The sequence below is a fragment of the Ranitomeya variabilis genome, chromosome 1, assembly GCF_051348905.1.
Source record: "Ranitomeya variabilis isolate aRanVar5 chromosome 1, aRanVar5.hap1, whole genome shotgun sequence".
NCBI classification, from domain to species: Eukaryota; Metazoa; Chordata; class Amphibia; order Anura; family Dendrobatidae; genus Ranitomeya; species Ranitomeya variabilis.
In genome coordinates, this window is record NC_135232.1 from 333,283,670 (window position 1) to 333,301,326 (window position 17,657).

At 45.2% G+C, this 17,657-nt stretch overlaps 1 long non-coding RNA gene across 1 annotated transcript in view; it reads left to right on the forward strand.

Moving 5' to 3' along the window:
* The window catches only part of LOC143817531 (uncharacterized), a 145,785-nt gene extending 133,441 nt beyond the window's left edge, over positions 1 to 12,344 (forward strand). The window contains exon 3 of the long non-coding RNA XR_013224169.1: positions 10,808 to 12,344. This is a non-coding gene — a long non-coding RNA (uncharacterized LOC143817531). The remainder of the gene's footprint in view (positions 1 to 10,807) is intronic.
* Positions 12,345 to 17,657: the final 5,313 nt, after the last annotated feature.

Consider the following 17,657-nt stretch of genomic DNA (forward strand, 5'->3'; position numbering starts at 1 on the left):
CATGATAAATCTGTTCTGTTTTTCTCTTACCGGGCTGGTACACTTTATAGTTCACTTCACCAACTCTTTCCATGACCTCAAAGGGGCCCTGCCATTTTGCCAGAAATTTACTATCCACTGTAGGGATTAGGACCAACACCCTATCACCGGATGCAAATGTACGGACCTTAGCGCCTCTATCATAACTTTGCCTCTGGTCTCCCTGGGCGCGTAACATATGGTCCCTAACCATGGGCATGACAGCGGCAATACGGTCCTGCATTGTGTTACATGGTCGATCACCGTTTTAAAGGGAGAGACTTGACCTTCCCAGGTTTCTTTTGCGACGTCCAACAGTCCCCGGGGACGTCGGGCGTATAACAGTTCGAAAGGCGAAAACCCCGTGGAAGACTGGGGAACCTCCCTAATGGCAAACAGTAAATAGGGTAGCAAGTAATCCCAGTTCTTCCCATCTTTGTCTATCGCCTTCCGGAGCATCTGTTTTAAGGTTTTGTTGAACCGCTCAACCAGGCCATCTGTTTGAGGGTGATAGACAGACGTACGCAACTGGTCTATTTGTAAGAGCCTGCAGAGCTCCTTCATCACCCTTGACATAAAGGGAGTCCCCTGGTCGGTGAGTATCTGTTTTGGAATTCCCACCCGACTAAACACTTGTACCAACTCTTTGGCGATCATTTTGGTAGCAGTGTTACACAAAGGGATGGCTTCTGGGTAACGAGTGGCATAGTCCATGATGACGAGGATATGTTGATGCCCACGTGCGGACCGGGGAAGGGGCCCAACCAGATCCATCCCAATTCTCTCAAAAGGGACCCCAATGATAGGGAGGGGTACCAAAGGGCTACAGAACCGAGTTTTAGGCGCAGAGATTTGGCACTCTGGACAGGACTCACAATAGTTACGCACATCATTATGTATTCCGGGCCACACAAAACAATGCGATATCCTTTCTGTGGTTTTCTGTACCCCCAGATGTCCCCCCATTATATGTCCGTGGGCCAGGTCCAGTACCTTCCGCCGATAAGGTTTGGGTACCACTAACTGTTGCACAATATCTTCCCCTTTTTTCTCTACCTGGTAGAGCAAATCATTTTCAAGAACCATGTACGGGTACGCTAGCCTAGTGTCAGGTTCTACGGGTACCCCATCTATCATTTTTACATTTTTCCTAGCCGGAGTCAGGGTAGGATCTCTCATTTGCTCGCTGTGGAAGTCATCCAACTGGACTCCCAAATCTGGTAGGCAGGGTGCTGGATGGCTGTCTGCCTCCGCCTCTCGCTAAGTTTCCTCAGTTTCCCCCGCCATAACTGAGAAGGGGAACTGAAGGTTAGATTCAATAACCTCCCCAGCAACGTCTGCCTGTGGGACCTCCTCTAGGAGTTCGGGACCTCCAGATGGCATGGGAAAAGATTCACAGCTACGGTGAAGGAGCAACTGATTCTCCCACAACTGCCAGAAATGGGGAAAATCCCTGCCCAGGATTACATCCTGTAACAATGCGGGAACGAGTCCCACTTTGTGTTGCACAGACCCATAGGCAGTGGAAATCGATATGACCGCCGTTAGGTACGAACAGGTGTCACCATGCACACACGTTACAGAAAATTTGTCAGACGAACCCGATGGAAGTGCCACCAGACTAGCTTTCACCAGAGTCACCACACTTCCAGAGTCTAGTAACGCCACAACACTTTTCCCATCAACAGATAATTCACACAGGTGTTTCGTTATATCATTTTGACCCGCATTCACATTCACTAGCCGTGTAACCAAAGACATGCGTTTCTTAGAGTCTGTAACATCGCACTGCATGGGTTCAGTGGTAACAGGACAGTTCGCAGAAATATGGCCCTTCTCATGGCAGCGGAAACACCTAACAGGCCCCCTATTGAGCCCACCGTCCATCACTCTCGGTCTCGGAGTGCGAGCAGCCCCGTGTTCCTCCCCCATAGTTTTTGGCGATTTTCCTTCACCCGTAGTCGCTGGAACAGTCTTACCGGTTCCACGAGGAGAAGGCACAGACCGGGTGCCAGTGGTTTCGTCGGGAAGTCCTTCTGCCACGGAATAACGCTCGACCAACTCCAAAAGTTGATCCGCTGTCGTGGGATTTCCTTGGCTTACCCACCTTTTCAGCGCTGGAGGTAGCACTCTCAGATACTTGTCCAGGACAACCCGCTGAATTATTTCTGGGGTTGTCAGTACCTCGGGTTGCAGCCATTTCTTTGTCAAGTAGATCAGGTCGAACATCTGAGACCGCGGCGGTTTATCTGGCTGGTAGGTCCACTGGTGTACCCTCTGCGCACGGACAGACGTCGTCACATGTAGCCGGGCCAGGATCTCAACTTTCAGCTTCTCAAAGTCCTGAGCGACTTCCGGGTCTAAGTCATGGTAAGCTTTTTGGGCCTCGCCGGAGAGAAACGGAGCAATCAAATCGGCCCATCGTGCCTTCGGCCACTTCTCCCTCAACGCCGTCCGCTCGAACGTTGTCAGGTATGCTTCGACATCATCTTCTGCAGTCAACTTTTGCCAGTACCAACTCACATGGATCCTTCTGGACTCTGCTTCCGGGTCTACCTCAGGCATGCTCACCAGGCGCTGCGCCACCTGTTGGAGAAGCTGGCGGTCTGCAAACGTCATGTCCAATAACTCCTTCAGCTGTGCGGCCATCAAGCGATTAGCTTCATGCTGTGCGGCAGTGGCCTGCTGCTGTACGGCAGTGGACTGTACTAGGGCTTTCACCACGTCTTCCATACTGTCGCCTGTGCCACGTGATGCCCGCGTTCTCCACCACAATGTAACAAAACACTCCGGGATCGCCTTTGCTGGGGTCAAAGGTCACGTGGTTTGTGCATTGAACTCTGAGGCGACAGCAGGTTTCCAAGATGACTGACCTCAGGTCAGATTTATTAACGTGAAAGCAACATAGGAAAAAACAAAACATAAAAATAAATCCTAGCCTGTCCGGCACTAACTAAACAAATAAGCTGCTATCTAACAACTGGGGGGGTGTTGTGAATTTACCTTTTGGCTCCCTCTAGTGGCTACTAGTGATTTGACTCTGGGTATGTCATTCATCCCTTGTATGCTCACCTGGGTCGTTAGGTCAGGGGTGTTGCTATATAAGCTCCCTGGACCTTCAGTTCAATGCCTGGCAACGTTGATATCAGAGCTAATCTGTAGTGCTCTTGTCTTCTGATCCTGGTTCCTGTTTGATTAAGCTAAGTCTGCTTTCTTGCTTTTGCTATTTGTTTTTGTTTGCATTTTTGTCCAGCTTGTATATAATCTGTATCCTGACCTTGCTGGAAGCTCTAGGGTGGCTGGTGTTCTCCCCCCGGGCCGTTAGACGGTTCGGGGGTTCTTGAATCTCCAGCGTGGATTTTTGATAGGGTTTTTGTTAACCATATAAGTTATCTTACTACATTCTGCTATTAGTAAGTGAACCTCTCTTTGCTAAACCTAGTTCATCTCTGTGTTTGTCATTTCCTCTTACCTCACCATTATTATTTGTGGGGGGCTTGTATCCTACTTTTGGGGTCCTTTCTCTGGAGGCAAGAGAGGTCTTTGTTTTCCTCTTCTAGGGGTAGCTAGCTCTCCAGCTGGCGCGAGACATCTAGCGACCAACGTAGGCATGTTCCCCGGCTACTTCTAGTGTTGGCGTTAGGAGTAGATATATGGTTAACCCAGTTACCACTGCCCTATGAGCTGGATTTTTGTACTTCGCAGACTGGCTGATATCTCTGAGACCCTCGCCATTGGGGTCATATCAGTTTGCCAGGCCAGTATTAAATGTTTAATGCATTGCAGAAGCGGGATTATAAGAAAGAAAGTTCTGAGTTTTTTTTTTTTCTTTCTCTCATTTTTTTTTCCTTTACCCCTTTACCTCTGAGTGGCTTGTGATTGCTGCAGACATGAATGTCCAGACCTTGATTACAAGTGTGGACCAGCTTGCTGCTCGTGTGCAGGGCATACAAGATTATGTTACCAGAAATCCTATGTCAGAACCTAAGATACCGATTCCTGAACTGTTTTCCGGAGACCGATTTAAGTTTAGAAATTTCAGGAATAATTGTAAATTGTTTTTGTCCCTGAGACCCTGTTCCTCTGGAGACTCCGCTCAGCAAGTGAAAATTGTTATTTCTTTTTTACGGGGCGACCCTCAGGATTGGGCTTTCTCGCTGGCGCCAGGAGATCCGGCATTGGCTGATATTGATGCGTTTTTTCTGGCGCTTGGTTTGCTTTATGAGGAACCCAATCTTGAGATTCAGGCAGAAAAAGCCTTGCTGGCTATGTCTCAGGGCCAGGACGAGGCTGAAGTGTATTGCCAAAAATTTCGGAAATGGTCCGTGCTGACCCAGTGGAACGAGTGTGCATTGGCTGCAAATTTTAGAAATGGCCTTTCTGAAGCCATTAAGAATGTGATGGTGGGTTTTCCCATTCCCACAGGTCTGAATGATTCCATGGCCCTGGCAATTCAAATTGACCGGCGGTTGCGGGAGCGCAAAACCGCAAATTCCCTCATGGTGTTATCTGAACAGGCACCTGATTTAATGCAATGTGATAGAATCCTGACTAGAAATGAGCGGAAAATTCATAGACGCCAGAATGGCTTGTGTTACTACTGTGGTGATTCTACACATGTTATCTCAGCATGCTCTAAGCGTCCTACTAAGGTTGTTAGTCCTGTCGCCATTGGTAATTTGCAACCTAAGTTTATTCTATCTGTAACTTTGATTTGCTCACTGTCATCGTATCCTGTCATGGCGTTTGTGGATTCAGGTGCTGCCCTGAGTCTTATGGATCTGTCATTTGCCAAGCGCTGCGGTTTTGTTCTTGAGCCATTAGAAAATCCTATCCCTCTTAGGGGTATTGATGCTACGCCATTGGCAGAAAATAAACCGCAGTTTTGGACACAGGTTACCATGTGCATGACTCCTGAACATCGGGAGGTGATACGTTTTCTTGTTCTGCATAAGATGCATGATTTGGTTGTTTTGGGTTTGCCATGGTTACAGACCCATAATCCAGTCTTGGACTGGAAGGCAATGTCAGTGTCAAGTTGGGGCTGTCATGGAATTCATGGAGATTCCCTGCCCGTGTCTATTGCTACTTCTACGCCTTCGGAAGTTCCGGCGTATTTGTCTGATTATCAGGATGTCTTCAGCGAGTCTAGGTCAAGTGCATTGCCTCCTCATAGGGAATGTGACTGTGCAATAGATTTGATTCCAGGCAGTAAGTTTCCTAAGGGAAGACTGTTTAATCTGTCGGTACCTGAACATACCGCGATGCGTTCATATATCAAGGAGTCTCTGGAGAAGGGGCATATCCGTCCTTCTTCTTCCCCTCTTGGTGCGGGATTCTTTTTTGTGGCCAAAAAGGACGGATCTTTGAGGCCTTGTATTGACTATCGGCTTTTAAATAAGATCACTGTCAAATTTCAGTATCCTTTGCCGCTGTTGTCAGACTTGTTTGCCCGGATTAAAGGTGCCAAGTGGTTCACCAAGATAGACCTTCGTGGTGCGTACAACCTTGTGCGCATTAAGCAAGGAGATGAATGGAAAACCGCATTCAATACGCCCGAAGGTCATTTTGAGTACTTGGTGATGCCATTTGGGCTCTCTAATGCACCTTCAGTTTTTCAGTCCTTTATGCATGACATCTTCCGGAAGTATCTGGATAAATTTTTGATCGTTTATCTGGATGATATTCTGTTTTTTTCTGATGATTGGGACTCGCATGTGGAGCAGGTCAGGATGGTTTTCAAGATTTTGCGTGAAAATTCTTTGTTTGTTAAAGGCTCAAAGTGTCTCTTTGGTGTACAGAAGGTTCCCTTTTTAGGGTTCATTTTTTCCCCTTCTGCTGTGGAGATGGACCCAGTCAAGGTCCGAGCTATTCATGATTGGACTCAACCCTCGTCAGTTAAGAGTCTTCAGAAGTTCTTGGGTTTTGCTAACTTCTACCGTCGTTTTATCGCTAATTTTTCTAGCGTTGTTAAACCGTTGACGGATATGACCAAGAAAGGCTCTGATGTGGCTAACTGGGCTCCTGCTGCCGTGGAGGCTTTCCAGGAGTTGAAACGCCGGTTTACTTCGGCGCCTGTTTTGTGCCAGCCTGACATCTCACTTCCCTTTCAGGTTGAGGTGGATGCTTCGGAGATTGGGGCAGGGGCCGTTTTGTCGCAGAGAGGCCCTGGTTGCTCTACTATGAGACCTTGTGCCTTTTTCTCTAGGAAGTTTTCGCCGGCAGAGCGAAATTATGATGTGGGCAATCGGGAGTTGTTGGCCATGAAGTGGGCATTTGAGGAGTGGCATCATTGGCTCGAGGGTGCTAAGCATCGTGTGGTGGTATTGACTGATCACAAAAATCTGATGTATCTCGAGTCTGCTAAACGCCTGAATCCTAGACAGGCCCGCTGGTCACTGTTTTTCTCCCGTTTTGACTTTGTGGTCTCGTATTTACCAGGTTCTAAGAATGTGAAGGCCGATGCTCTGTCTAGGAGCTTTGTGCCTGATGCTCCTGGAGTCGCTGAACCTGTGGGTATTCTTAAGGAAGGAGTTATCTTGTCAGCTATTTCTCCAGATCTGCGACGTGTGTTGCAGAGATTTCAGGCTGGTAGGCCTGACTCTTGTCCTCCTGACAGATTGTTTGTGCCTGCTAAATGGACCAACAGAGTCATTTCCGAGGTTCATTCCTCAGTGTTGGCAGGGCACCCGGGAATTTTTGGCACCAGAGATCTGGTGGCCAGGTCCTTTTGGTGGCCTTCCTTGTCAAGGGATGTGCGGTCATTTGTGCAGTCCTGTGGTACTTGTGCTCGAGCTAAGCCTTGCTGTTCACGTGCCAGCGGGTTGCTCTTGCCCTTGCCTGTCCCGAAGAGACCTTGGACACACATCTCTATGGATTTCATTTCGGATCTTCCGGTGTCTCAGGGCATGTCTGTCATCTGGGTGATATGTGATCGTTTCTCCAAGATGGTCCATCTGGTTCCTTTGCCTAAGCTGCCTTCCTCTTCTGATCTGGTTCCTGTGTTCTTCCAGAACGTGGTTCGTTTGCACGGCATTCCTGAGAATATTGTGTCGGACAGAGGATCCCAGTTTGTTTCCAGGTTCTGGCGATCCTTTTGTGGTAGGATGGGCATTGAATTGTCGTTTTCGTCCGCTTTTCATCCACAGACTAACGGACAAACGGAACGAACTAATCAGACTCTGGAGGCGTATTTGAGGTGTTTTGTCTCTTCTGATCAGGATGATTGGGTGACCTTCTTGCCGTTGGCTGAATTTGCCCTTAATAATCGGGCTAGTTCTGCCACCTTGGTTTCGCCATTTTTCTGCAACTCCGGTTTCCATCCTCGTTTTTCCTCGGGACATGTGGAGCCTTCTGACTGTCCTGGAGTGGATTCTGTGGTGGATAGGTTGCAGCGGATCTGGAATCATGTGGTGGACAACTTGAAGTTGTCACAGGAGAAGGCTCAGCGTTTTGCCAACCGCCGCCGCGGTGTGGGTCCCCGACTTCGTGTTGGGGATTTGGTATGGCTGTCTTCTCGATTTGTTCCTATGAAGGTCTCCTCTCCCAAATTTAAGCCTCGATTCATTGGTCCTTACAAGATATTGGAGATCCTTAATCCTGTATCCTTTCGCCTGGATCTTCCAGTGTCGTTTGCCATTCACAACGTATTTCATAGGTCCTTGTTGCGGCGGTACGTTGTGCCTGTGGTTCCTTCTGCTGAGCCTCCTGCTCCGGTGTTGGTTGAGGGCGAGTTGGAGTACGTGGTGGAGAAGATCTTAGATTCTCGTCTCTCCAGGCGGAGGCTTCAGTACCTGGTCAAGTGGAAGGGCTATGGTCAGGAGGATAATTCCTGGGTGGTCGCCTCTGATGTGCATGCGGCCGATTTAGTTCGTGCCTTTCACGCCGCTCATCCTGATCGCCCTGGTGGTCTTGGTGAGGGTTCGGTGACCCCTCACTAAGGGGGGGGTACTGTTGTGAATTTACCTTTTGGCTCCCTCTAGTGGCTACTAGTGATTTGACTCTGGGTATGTCATTCATCCCTTGTATGCTCACCTGGGTCGTTAGCCTGGGTCATTAGGTCAGGGGTGTTGCTATATAAGCTCCCTGGACCTTCAGTTCAATGCCTGGCAACGTTGATATCAGAGCTAATCTGTAGTGCTCTTGTCTTCTGATCCTGGTTCCTGTTTGATTAAGCTAAGTCTGCTTTCTTGCTTTTGCTATTTGTTTTTGTTTGCATTTTTGTCCAGCTTGTATATAATCTGTATCCTGACCTTGCTGGAAGCTCTAGGGTGGCTGGTGTTCTCCCCCCGGGCCGTTAGACGGTTCGGGGGTTCTTGAATCTCCAGCGTGGATTTTTGATAGGGTTTTTGTTAACCATATAAGTTATCTTACTACATTCTGCTATTAGTAAGTGGGCCTCTCTTTGCTAAACCTAGTTCATCTCTGTGTTTGTCATTTCCTCTTACCTCACCGTTATTATTTGTGGGGGGCTTGTATCCTACTTTTGGGGTCCTTTCTCTGGAGGCAAGAGAGGTCTTTGTTTTCCTCTTCTAGGGGTAGTTAGCTCTCCGGCTGGCGCGAGACATCTAGCGACCAACGTAGGCATGTTCCCCGGCTACTTCTAGTGTTGGCGTTAGGAGTAGATATATGGTTAACCCAGTTACCACTGCCCTATGAGCTGGATTTTTGTACTTCGCAGACTGGCTGATATCTCTGACACCCTCGCCATTGGGGTCATAACAGGGGGGCTTCTCCCACCCAGCTAACAACACACAGTCCTTGAGCACTGCTCTCACTCACGTTTGTCTCACACAGACAGGCAATCTGTGTGCCCCAGGCTGACACCTGAAACCTCCAGCTGGTCAGCCTTTATTCCTGCACTTATTAACCCCTCGGTATCCTGAAGATACTGAGCGGCCTAATTCACATAGGACAAATACCTGGGCGAGATATACCTGCCCCCGACTACCAGACCGACATGATTCTTATAATAGCCTATGACACTCTCGGGTTCCAGACGTGACTGTGCAAAATTTTGTGGCTGTAGCTGCGACGGTGCAGATGCCAATCCCAGACATACACACATACATACATACACACACACACATTCAGCTTTATATATTAGATATACCTGTATGTCATCTCCTCCTGTATATAGTATATACCTGTGTATCATCTCCTCCTGTATATAGTATATACTGTACCTGTATGTCATCTCCTATATATAGTATATACCTGTAAGTCATCTCCTCCTGTATATAGTATATACCTGTGTGTCATCTCCTGTATATAGTATCCTCTATGTCATCTCCTATATATAGTATATACCTGTAAGTCATATCCTCCTGTATATAGTATATACCTGTATGTTATCACCTCCTGTATATAGTATATACCTGTATGTCATCTCCTATATATAGTATATACCTGTAAGTCATTTCCTCCTGTATATAGTATATACCTGTGTGTCATCTCCTCCTGTATATAGTATATACCTGTATGTCATCTCCCCTGTATATAGTATGTACCTGTATGTTATCACCTCCTGTATATAGTATATATCTGTGTGTCATCTCCCCCTGGCAGTATATATTAGCTCATACATACACATAATAGACAGGTCATGTGACTGACAGCTGCCGTATTTCCTATATGGTACATTTGTTGCTCTTGTAGTTTGTCTGCTTATTAATCAGATTTTTATTTTTGAAGGATAATACCAGACTTGTGTGTGTTTTGGGGCGAGTTTCATGTGTCACGTTGTATGTCTTGAGTTGTGTTTGGCGACATGCATGTAGCGACTTTTGTGAGATGAGTTTTGTGTGGGGACATGCGTGTAGCAACTTTTTATGTGTCGAGTTGCATGTGACAGGTTAGTGTAGTAAGTTGTGTGCAGCAAGTTTTGCGCGTGGCGAGTTTTATGTGTGGTGTGTTTTGAGTATGTGCAAGTTTTGTGTGAGGCAACTTTTGCATGTGTTGCAACTTTTGTGCATGTGGCAATTTTTTCCGCGTGTGCAAGTTTTGCCTGTGGCGAGTTTTCCATGAGGTGAGTTTTGCACATGTGGCGAGTTTTGCGTGAGCCTAGTTTTGCATGTGGCGAGTTTTGAGTGGCGACTTTTGTGTTTCGACTTTTATGTGGCGAGGTTGGTGTATGTGTGGTGAAATGTGTGCTGAGGGTGGTATATGTGTTCAAGCACGTGGTAGTGTGTGGCGCATTTTGTGTGTGTTCATATCCCTGTGTGTGGTGAGTATCCCATGTCGGGGCCCCACTTTAGCAACTGTACGGTATATACTCTTTGGCGCCATCGCTCTTTTTCTTTAAGTCGCCCTTGTTCACATCTGGCAGCTGTCAATTTGCCTCCAACACTTTTCCTTTCACTTTTTCCCCATTATGTAGATAGGGGCAAAATTGTTTGGTGAATTGGAAAGTGCGGGGTTAACATTTTGCCTCACATCATAACCTATGACGCTCTCGGGGACCAGACGTGTGACTGTGCAAATTTTTGTGGCTGTAGCTGTGACGGTGCAGATGCCAATCCCGGACATACACACACACACACACACATTCAGCTTTATATATTAGATTGGAACTAGCAGCAGAAGAATTTAGATATATAGTGGAGCCAGATATGTTTTGTGTAACTCGAATTTGTTGATCCTTTTCCTCACGGGATGTATAATAGGAATGTAGGAGTGAGTTAAGGGGCTTTATTATGGCCTGTACAAGGGTCATCAGATCTTTTTCTACATATAGTTGTGTAATCACTGTATTTGTTATGTTACTTATTGTCATATCTTTTTTCCCTAGATGTCAAAACTGGTGACTGGGAAAACCTAACCCTGAAAAATATCATTTATTTACGATGTGCTCATTGCGGACTGGACCAGCATGGTTGTGGCGTTTCTCTTGCAGTTTGATGTAGTTAACCCAATATTAGTAAAGATAAGAGGAAAGAAGGGCAAATTTAGACCAAAGTTTTAAACTTCCTTTCTTTGTTCCATAGGGAAACATCTGAATTCTGCTTTTCGTGGATTACGATGGAATCCCATCATGGAGTCAAGAGGATGTAGCGTGAACCTGGCCTAAGTGTTATGAGACCACAACTAAATTTAGTGTCTCATGTACAGGATAAGACTGCACAATCATTCCTCTTTCAACTACTAGAACTCGTCCCTGTGTCTTCCATTATGGTGTTACAATGACTAAAGATCACAAATATTCTTTGGTGCCGGGAGCGGTGGACACGTGACCACAAGATCAAGCCCATTGAGTGAGGCAGAACACATTTAGTTTTAATGTGGTCAGAATTATGCAAATCGGTGTCAGCACCGGAGAATCCTCACTGTGCGCTGCACGTGTGCTGTGAGAATTCAGGGTATGGGCACATCCGGAAGTAGTAATCTTTGGATGTAGCACATGTTCACTACATCCAAAGCGCTACCATCTATTGAATGCAAGGGAATCCGCATGTGTTCACTGAACCCAGCAGAATCACCACGTCCAATACATTCTATTGGTGAAATTTCTCTTGCAGAGGCCAGCGTCTTCGCAAAAGAAATTGACATGCTGCGGTCTGGAGAGACATGCCGCATGTCCATCTCTGAAGGTAAGCTACGGGCGTCTCTGGACGCACAGGGGACATGGAATTTCTTAAAATCCCATCCACTATGCTGTTGTAAGAAGACAGACCGGACTAAGTTACCTCTATTGCGCCGGTTCTGGAACTGCCGGGGCTGTCACCATTGTTGAAAGAGAGGGCAGACTTTGCAGGAAGACAGAGCGCGCAGCAGGGGAAGGTTGGCGCTCCATCCTCTGAGCATCGTGATAGCACAGGCCTGCGCTGTAGATTCCCTGTGTCCAGGTACACTGACTGTGGACAGAGATCTGCCATGTGCCCGTTGTCTCCTGTGACCGAAAGTTATAGACGCTCCAGGCCAGAGGTTACTGCACGCATGCCGCCTAAGACAGACTGGGCGACTCATCTAGAGCTGTGTCATTCCTCATCCGCATACTACTGCCGAGCTGAGTCATGCTCCTGCGGTGTTAGACTGTGCTGCACCCTGAACGACGAATCTTGGATCCAGGACCCCGCTTGGTACAACGAGGACTCACCGCAATCGCCGTGCACCGGACCTCCAGCTTCTTCAGGACGACACGCGCCAGTTGCGTGGGCGCCACCGTTGGAACTTAAGGCTCTGCAGCCAGGAAGCTGGTGGACTAATAAGTTAACCCTTTCATGAACAGTTGCTTTATCTGTTACCTCACCCCGCACTCATACCGTGCTAATATCACCTCCCACACCCCTTGCTTAACCCATTACCTCCCTGTGTGGAGTATACATCTGTTAATAAATCTGTTAACTCTTGCTCTGCCTCCTGTCCATTGCTGCATCCTGTTACCTGCTCACACTTTAACATCTGGACGCTGCGGGTTGGACGCTGCATAAGTACTCAGCATCCAACCCACAGTGTTTACTGATCGTGTGCACATACTCTCACAAGTCTGCAGTCACAGTGTGACTGCAGACTTGTATCCTAAGGAACCCCTAAAAGCTCCTTATAATTATGTTTCGAGTAGCACAAAATGTAGTTTGCTAAAATTGGATGTTGTTCTTGGTGGGATTTGAAACCAAGACCCCAGCAGAGCAAAGTCACCAAGCTGCCCCTATCAATATTGTAGGAAGATACATAATGTATTAGTTCTGTCAGGAAATTGCAAAGTAAAAATAAAACAGAGAAAAATTCTAAAATTAATTACATTAATGTCACTGACTGTAAAATCTGAAAATCCTCATTATGGCATAACTTTCATGTGACTTGGTTGGACACCTTTTTTCCTCAATTTTTGTTTGTTCATAGGATAATAATCAATTGCCAAAAAAATGAATGCTTGAAGTATCGAAGGGAAATGAAATGGAAATCTAAGGTTCATCGCCAAGTTTAGATAGCTGATAAAGAGAAAACCATTGCAATAAGGATGGGGTGATGGAGGAAATTATGTGTCGTGATACAGTCAATGTTGGGAATAAGAGCTTTTACACTTTGTTCTCTTTCATGCACATGTAACTGTTGGAAATAGTTTGGTCATGCATGAAACCTTTAACTGATGAAGCATATTGTAAAGTATGACATTACTCAAGTCACTGTGTCTAGCTCAACAGCTTTAGGGGATCTGCAGTCAGGATCTATTATTTCTCCCTCCCCTGTTCTAGTAGATCAGTGGACTTACTTTTTCTGCATGGAGAATCATTACCTGTGTATGATGGCATATGTAGTCAGAATGAGTCCATGTTCTAGGAGCCATGTCTACGGAAGTCTCCTGTGCTTTGTAATTACTTATATCTGCATCCCCATTCAGTAAACAGTAGTAAAATGCTCATCCTCGGGTATTTGTGGCACATCTGTCCTCCGGTGAGGCGATTTGTATGTTTCCTCTCACACCTGTCGTGACATTTATAAGCTTTATGTTTTGTCACTGTCTTTTTAATTTTGTGTTAGCCCAAGGGCTGAATGCAATTTACTTAAATCTTGCACATTATCAGATGCATACATTAACCTTAACTGGGCTCACGCTGCTTATGAATTCCTAAACATGAAGTTTAGCTTACAGATTGAATTCAGCACCTAGATTTACCAAATTGTCTTCTGCTGTTTGGGAATTTGTACCAAATCCAATTTCATTAGTTGGTAATCCAAATGTTATCTGTTTGTAGCTAACAGTTTCTGGTCTGTTACAAAATGTTCTGTCAGCTCATTTAACACCATGTATTCTTGTAGTATACTGAGCTTTTCCCAAACTCTATTTCACATTATTTCTATATTGAGAGAGATAATATAACATTTTTTTAGATTTACAAATTATTACTATTAGGTTTTGTTCTAACTAGTGATGAGGATTTTATATGATAAATGTGATGAATCATCATCTGTTACAAACCAGAAGAATTTACATTGTGTTCACATTAAAGTTAAGGGCCTTTAAAGGTAATCTATCAGTAGGTTTTTAACTCCTTCAGCCCCAAAGCCTGTTTTCATCTTCATGACCAGGCCAAATTTTACAATTCGGACTAGGGTCACTTTATAAGGTGATAACTCTGGAATGCTTCAACGGATCCTAGTGATTCTGAGAATGTTTTCTCATGACATATTGTACTTAATAATAGTGGTCAAATTTGTTTGATATGACTTGCATTTATTTGTGAAAAAAATGGACATTTGGCAAATATGTGGAAAATTTTGGAATTTCCAAACTTTTAATTTTTATTGCCCTTAAATCAAAGAGTTATGTCACGCAAAATAGTTAAAACGTCTATAGGAAGTTAGAAGGGAAAAAAGTTGACCTTCGATCTCTCATTTTTCCAACAAATATTACAAAACCATTCTTTTAGGACCACATCACATTTGCAGTGACTTTGAGGGGTCTCTGTGACAGAAAATACCCAAAAGTTACACCATTCTAAAAACATCATTCCTCAAGGTGCTCAAAATACATACAAGAAGTTTATTAACCCTTCAGATGCTTCACAGGGACTGATGCAATGTGAAAGGAAAAAATAAACATTTAACTTTCTTCACAAATTTTTTACTTTAGACCCAGTTTTTTTATTTTCACAAGGGTAGCAGGAGAAATTGAACATCAAAAATTGTTGTACAATGTCTCCTGAGTACGCTGATACCCCATAAGTGGGGGAAAACTACTGTCTGGGCGCACGGCAGGGTTTGGAAGGGAATGAGCACCGTTTGACTTTTTGAACGCAAAATTGGCTGGAATCGAGAGCGGACACCACGTCGCGTTTGGAAAGCCCCTGATGTGCCTAAACAGTGTAAAACCCCCACAAATGAACCCACTTTGGAAATGAGACCCCCAAGGAACTTATCTAGATGTGTGGTGAGCACTTTGAACCCCCAGGTGCTTCACAGAAATTTATAATGTTGAGCCATGAAAGTAAAAATAAAATCACATTTTTTTCCACAAAAATGTTATTTTAGCCCCAAGTTTTTTATTTTCACAAGGGTAACAGGAGAAAATGGACAGCAAAATTTCTTCAGAAAAATTGATGAATCCAGCAGGAATGTAGTAAAATCACTAAATTTATTTCTTCATTTTTTTTTAAAAAAAGGGGAAAGGGTTGTATCCTATGGTACACCACTTGTAAATAAGTTATAATTTCTTATAGCATTATGCACACATGGCAGCGTTCTTCCGACGCGTTTCGACTAACGCTAAATTTAGTGATTTTACTACATTCCTGCTAGATTCATCGATTTTTCTGTGGACTGAGTGCTCAACTTTTCCGTGCAGGAACAGGTGTGGAATAGCCGATATTCAGGTGAGCTGACTATCTTTTGGTTTTTTGAGCAAAATTTCTTGTGCAATTTCTCCTAGGTATGCCGATACCCCAACTGTGGGGGAAAACTACTGTTTGAGCACACGGCATGGTTTGGAAAGGAAGAAGTAACATTTGGAATGCAGACTTTGATGGTATGGTTGGTGGACGTCATGTCGCATTTGGAGAGCCATTGATGTGCCTAAACTGTGGAAACCCCCTACTAGTGACCCTATATTGGAAATGATTTAGTGTTTTCCTGGTATGTGAATTTTTTAATGTGGTGGTATACATGAGTTGGGCAGAGTGCATCAGGCTGGCATATGTGAGTAGTGTAGAGTGCATCAGGTTGGCATATGTGAGTTGTGTAAGTCAGAAATAAATGTATTAGTCTATGGATGAGTGGTAGAATCTGAAAGTCTTTCATACACAGACCAGGTTTATCAGGGCAGGTGTCACACTGATAAATGGTGTCCATTCATATCCCCCTTCTGTAACACACTTTGCACCTTTTTTGTGACTCTCCTCTCTTTGAAGATTGAGGGACATCATGGGTATCTTCAGTTAAAGATGTACTGGGGCCCGCTCCTTCCTGACTGACAAATATTAGGGCCTTCATCACTACTTCCTGGAACTGAAGGAAGGTACCGGTCTGGCCTGCACATCGTGATAGCAAGAAAGAGTTATACATTGTCATTTGTACAAAGTGCACGGCCAGCATCTTGTAACACACCATTACCTTTCTCATGTAGAGCAGGAGGACTTAATCAGAGAGATCAACTCCCCCCATGTTCTTGTTATACTCCAGTACATAGTTTGGTTTCTGGACCTGTGTAGAGGTACCTCGTACACTAGAGGGGTGCTGCCATCACCATGTATGGTGCTCAAGAAAAGGACATCCCTCTTGTCCTTGTACTTGACCACCAGCATGTTGTCACTACATTGGGCTCTGCTCTTTCTGAGCAGCTGTCCAATTAGCATCCTAGGGAGGTCTCTCTGATTTTTGCGTACAATACCACAGGCTGCGGTAGGTAGCTCGCTCAGAGAGGGACTTGAAGAGTGGGATGCTTGTATAAAAGTTATCTACAGTGGGTAAAAAAAGTATTTAGTCAGCCACCAATTGTGCAAGTTCTCCCACTTAAAAAGATGAGAGAGGCCTGTAATTGACATCATAGGTAGACCACAACTATGAGAGTCAAAATGAGAAAACAAATCCAGAAAATCACCTTGGCTGATTTGGCAAGATTTATTTTGCAAATTATGGTGGAAAATAAGTATTTGGTCATTAACAAAAGTTCATCTCAATATTTTGTTATATATCCCTTGTTGGCAATGACAGAGGTCAAACGTTTTCTGTAAGTTTTCACAAGGTTGGCACACACTGTTGGTGGTATGCTGGCCCATTTCTCCATGGAGATCACCTCTACAGCAATGATGTTTTGGGCCTGTTGCTAGGCAACATGGACTTTTTAGTCCCTCTAAAGGTTTTCTATGGGGTTGAGATCTGGAGACTGGCTAGGCCACTCCAGGACCTTCATATACTTCTTACGAAGCTATTCCTTCATTGCCCTGGCGGTGTGCATGGGATCATTATCATGCTGAAAGACCCATCCACATTTCATCTTAAATGCCCTTGCTGATAGAAGGAGTTTTGCACTCAAAATCTCACAATACTTAATAAAAAAAAGTCCTTACCAAAAGCGACCAAAGTTGCTAATCAATGCTGTGAATCTGATCAGCGGTCTGGTGGCTGTAGGAAGCACACATGGAGTGGTGCAAACAGTAGTGGGGGAGATAAAATAAATAGGGACAAAAAAAATCTCGGTAAACAAGAGTGGGGTGGGAAAAAATAGACAGGTACAAAAGAAGTTGCCGAAAACAGCAAACATGAGTGCGGATCAGTGAATTGTGTCGGAGGCTGCAGGACGCACGAAAAAGAAAAAACTGCCAAAAACCGAGTCATCAAGTACTGACCAGCTCTCAGGTGAAAAAAATATTGTCAGGGAAAAAGGGGGGAGAGGTGGATTGGGGTAGATTAGGAAGATCAAGAATCAGGAATAGATCAGGAATGTCTTCTTTCTTCAGCAGCAGCACGAGCATAAGTGATGGCACAGGTTTCAAAAAAGTCTGTGGCACCACAAGGCCCAGCGCAGAGTAGCAGAATGACACAGTAACCGCCCTGTACATGTACGTAGCTAGAATGAGGACGTACACAGCGGTCACTGTGGGGTTAAATCGTGTCAGTGCATTCTGATTGGTCAGATCTACGTCATTGTCTGAGCACACCAATCAAAGCTGGCCGTGGTGACGCAGTGGTTGCTAGGCTCCAAC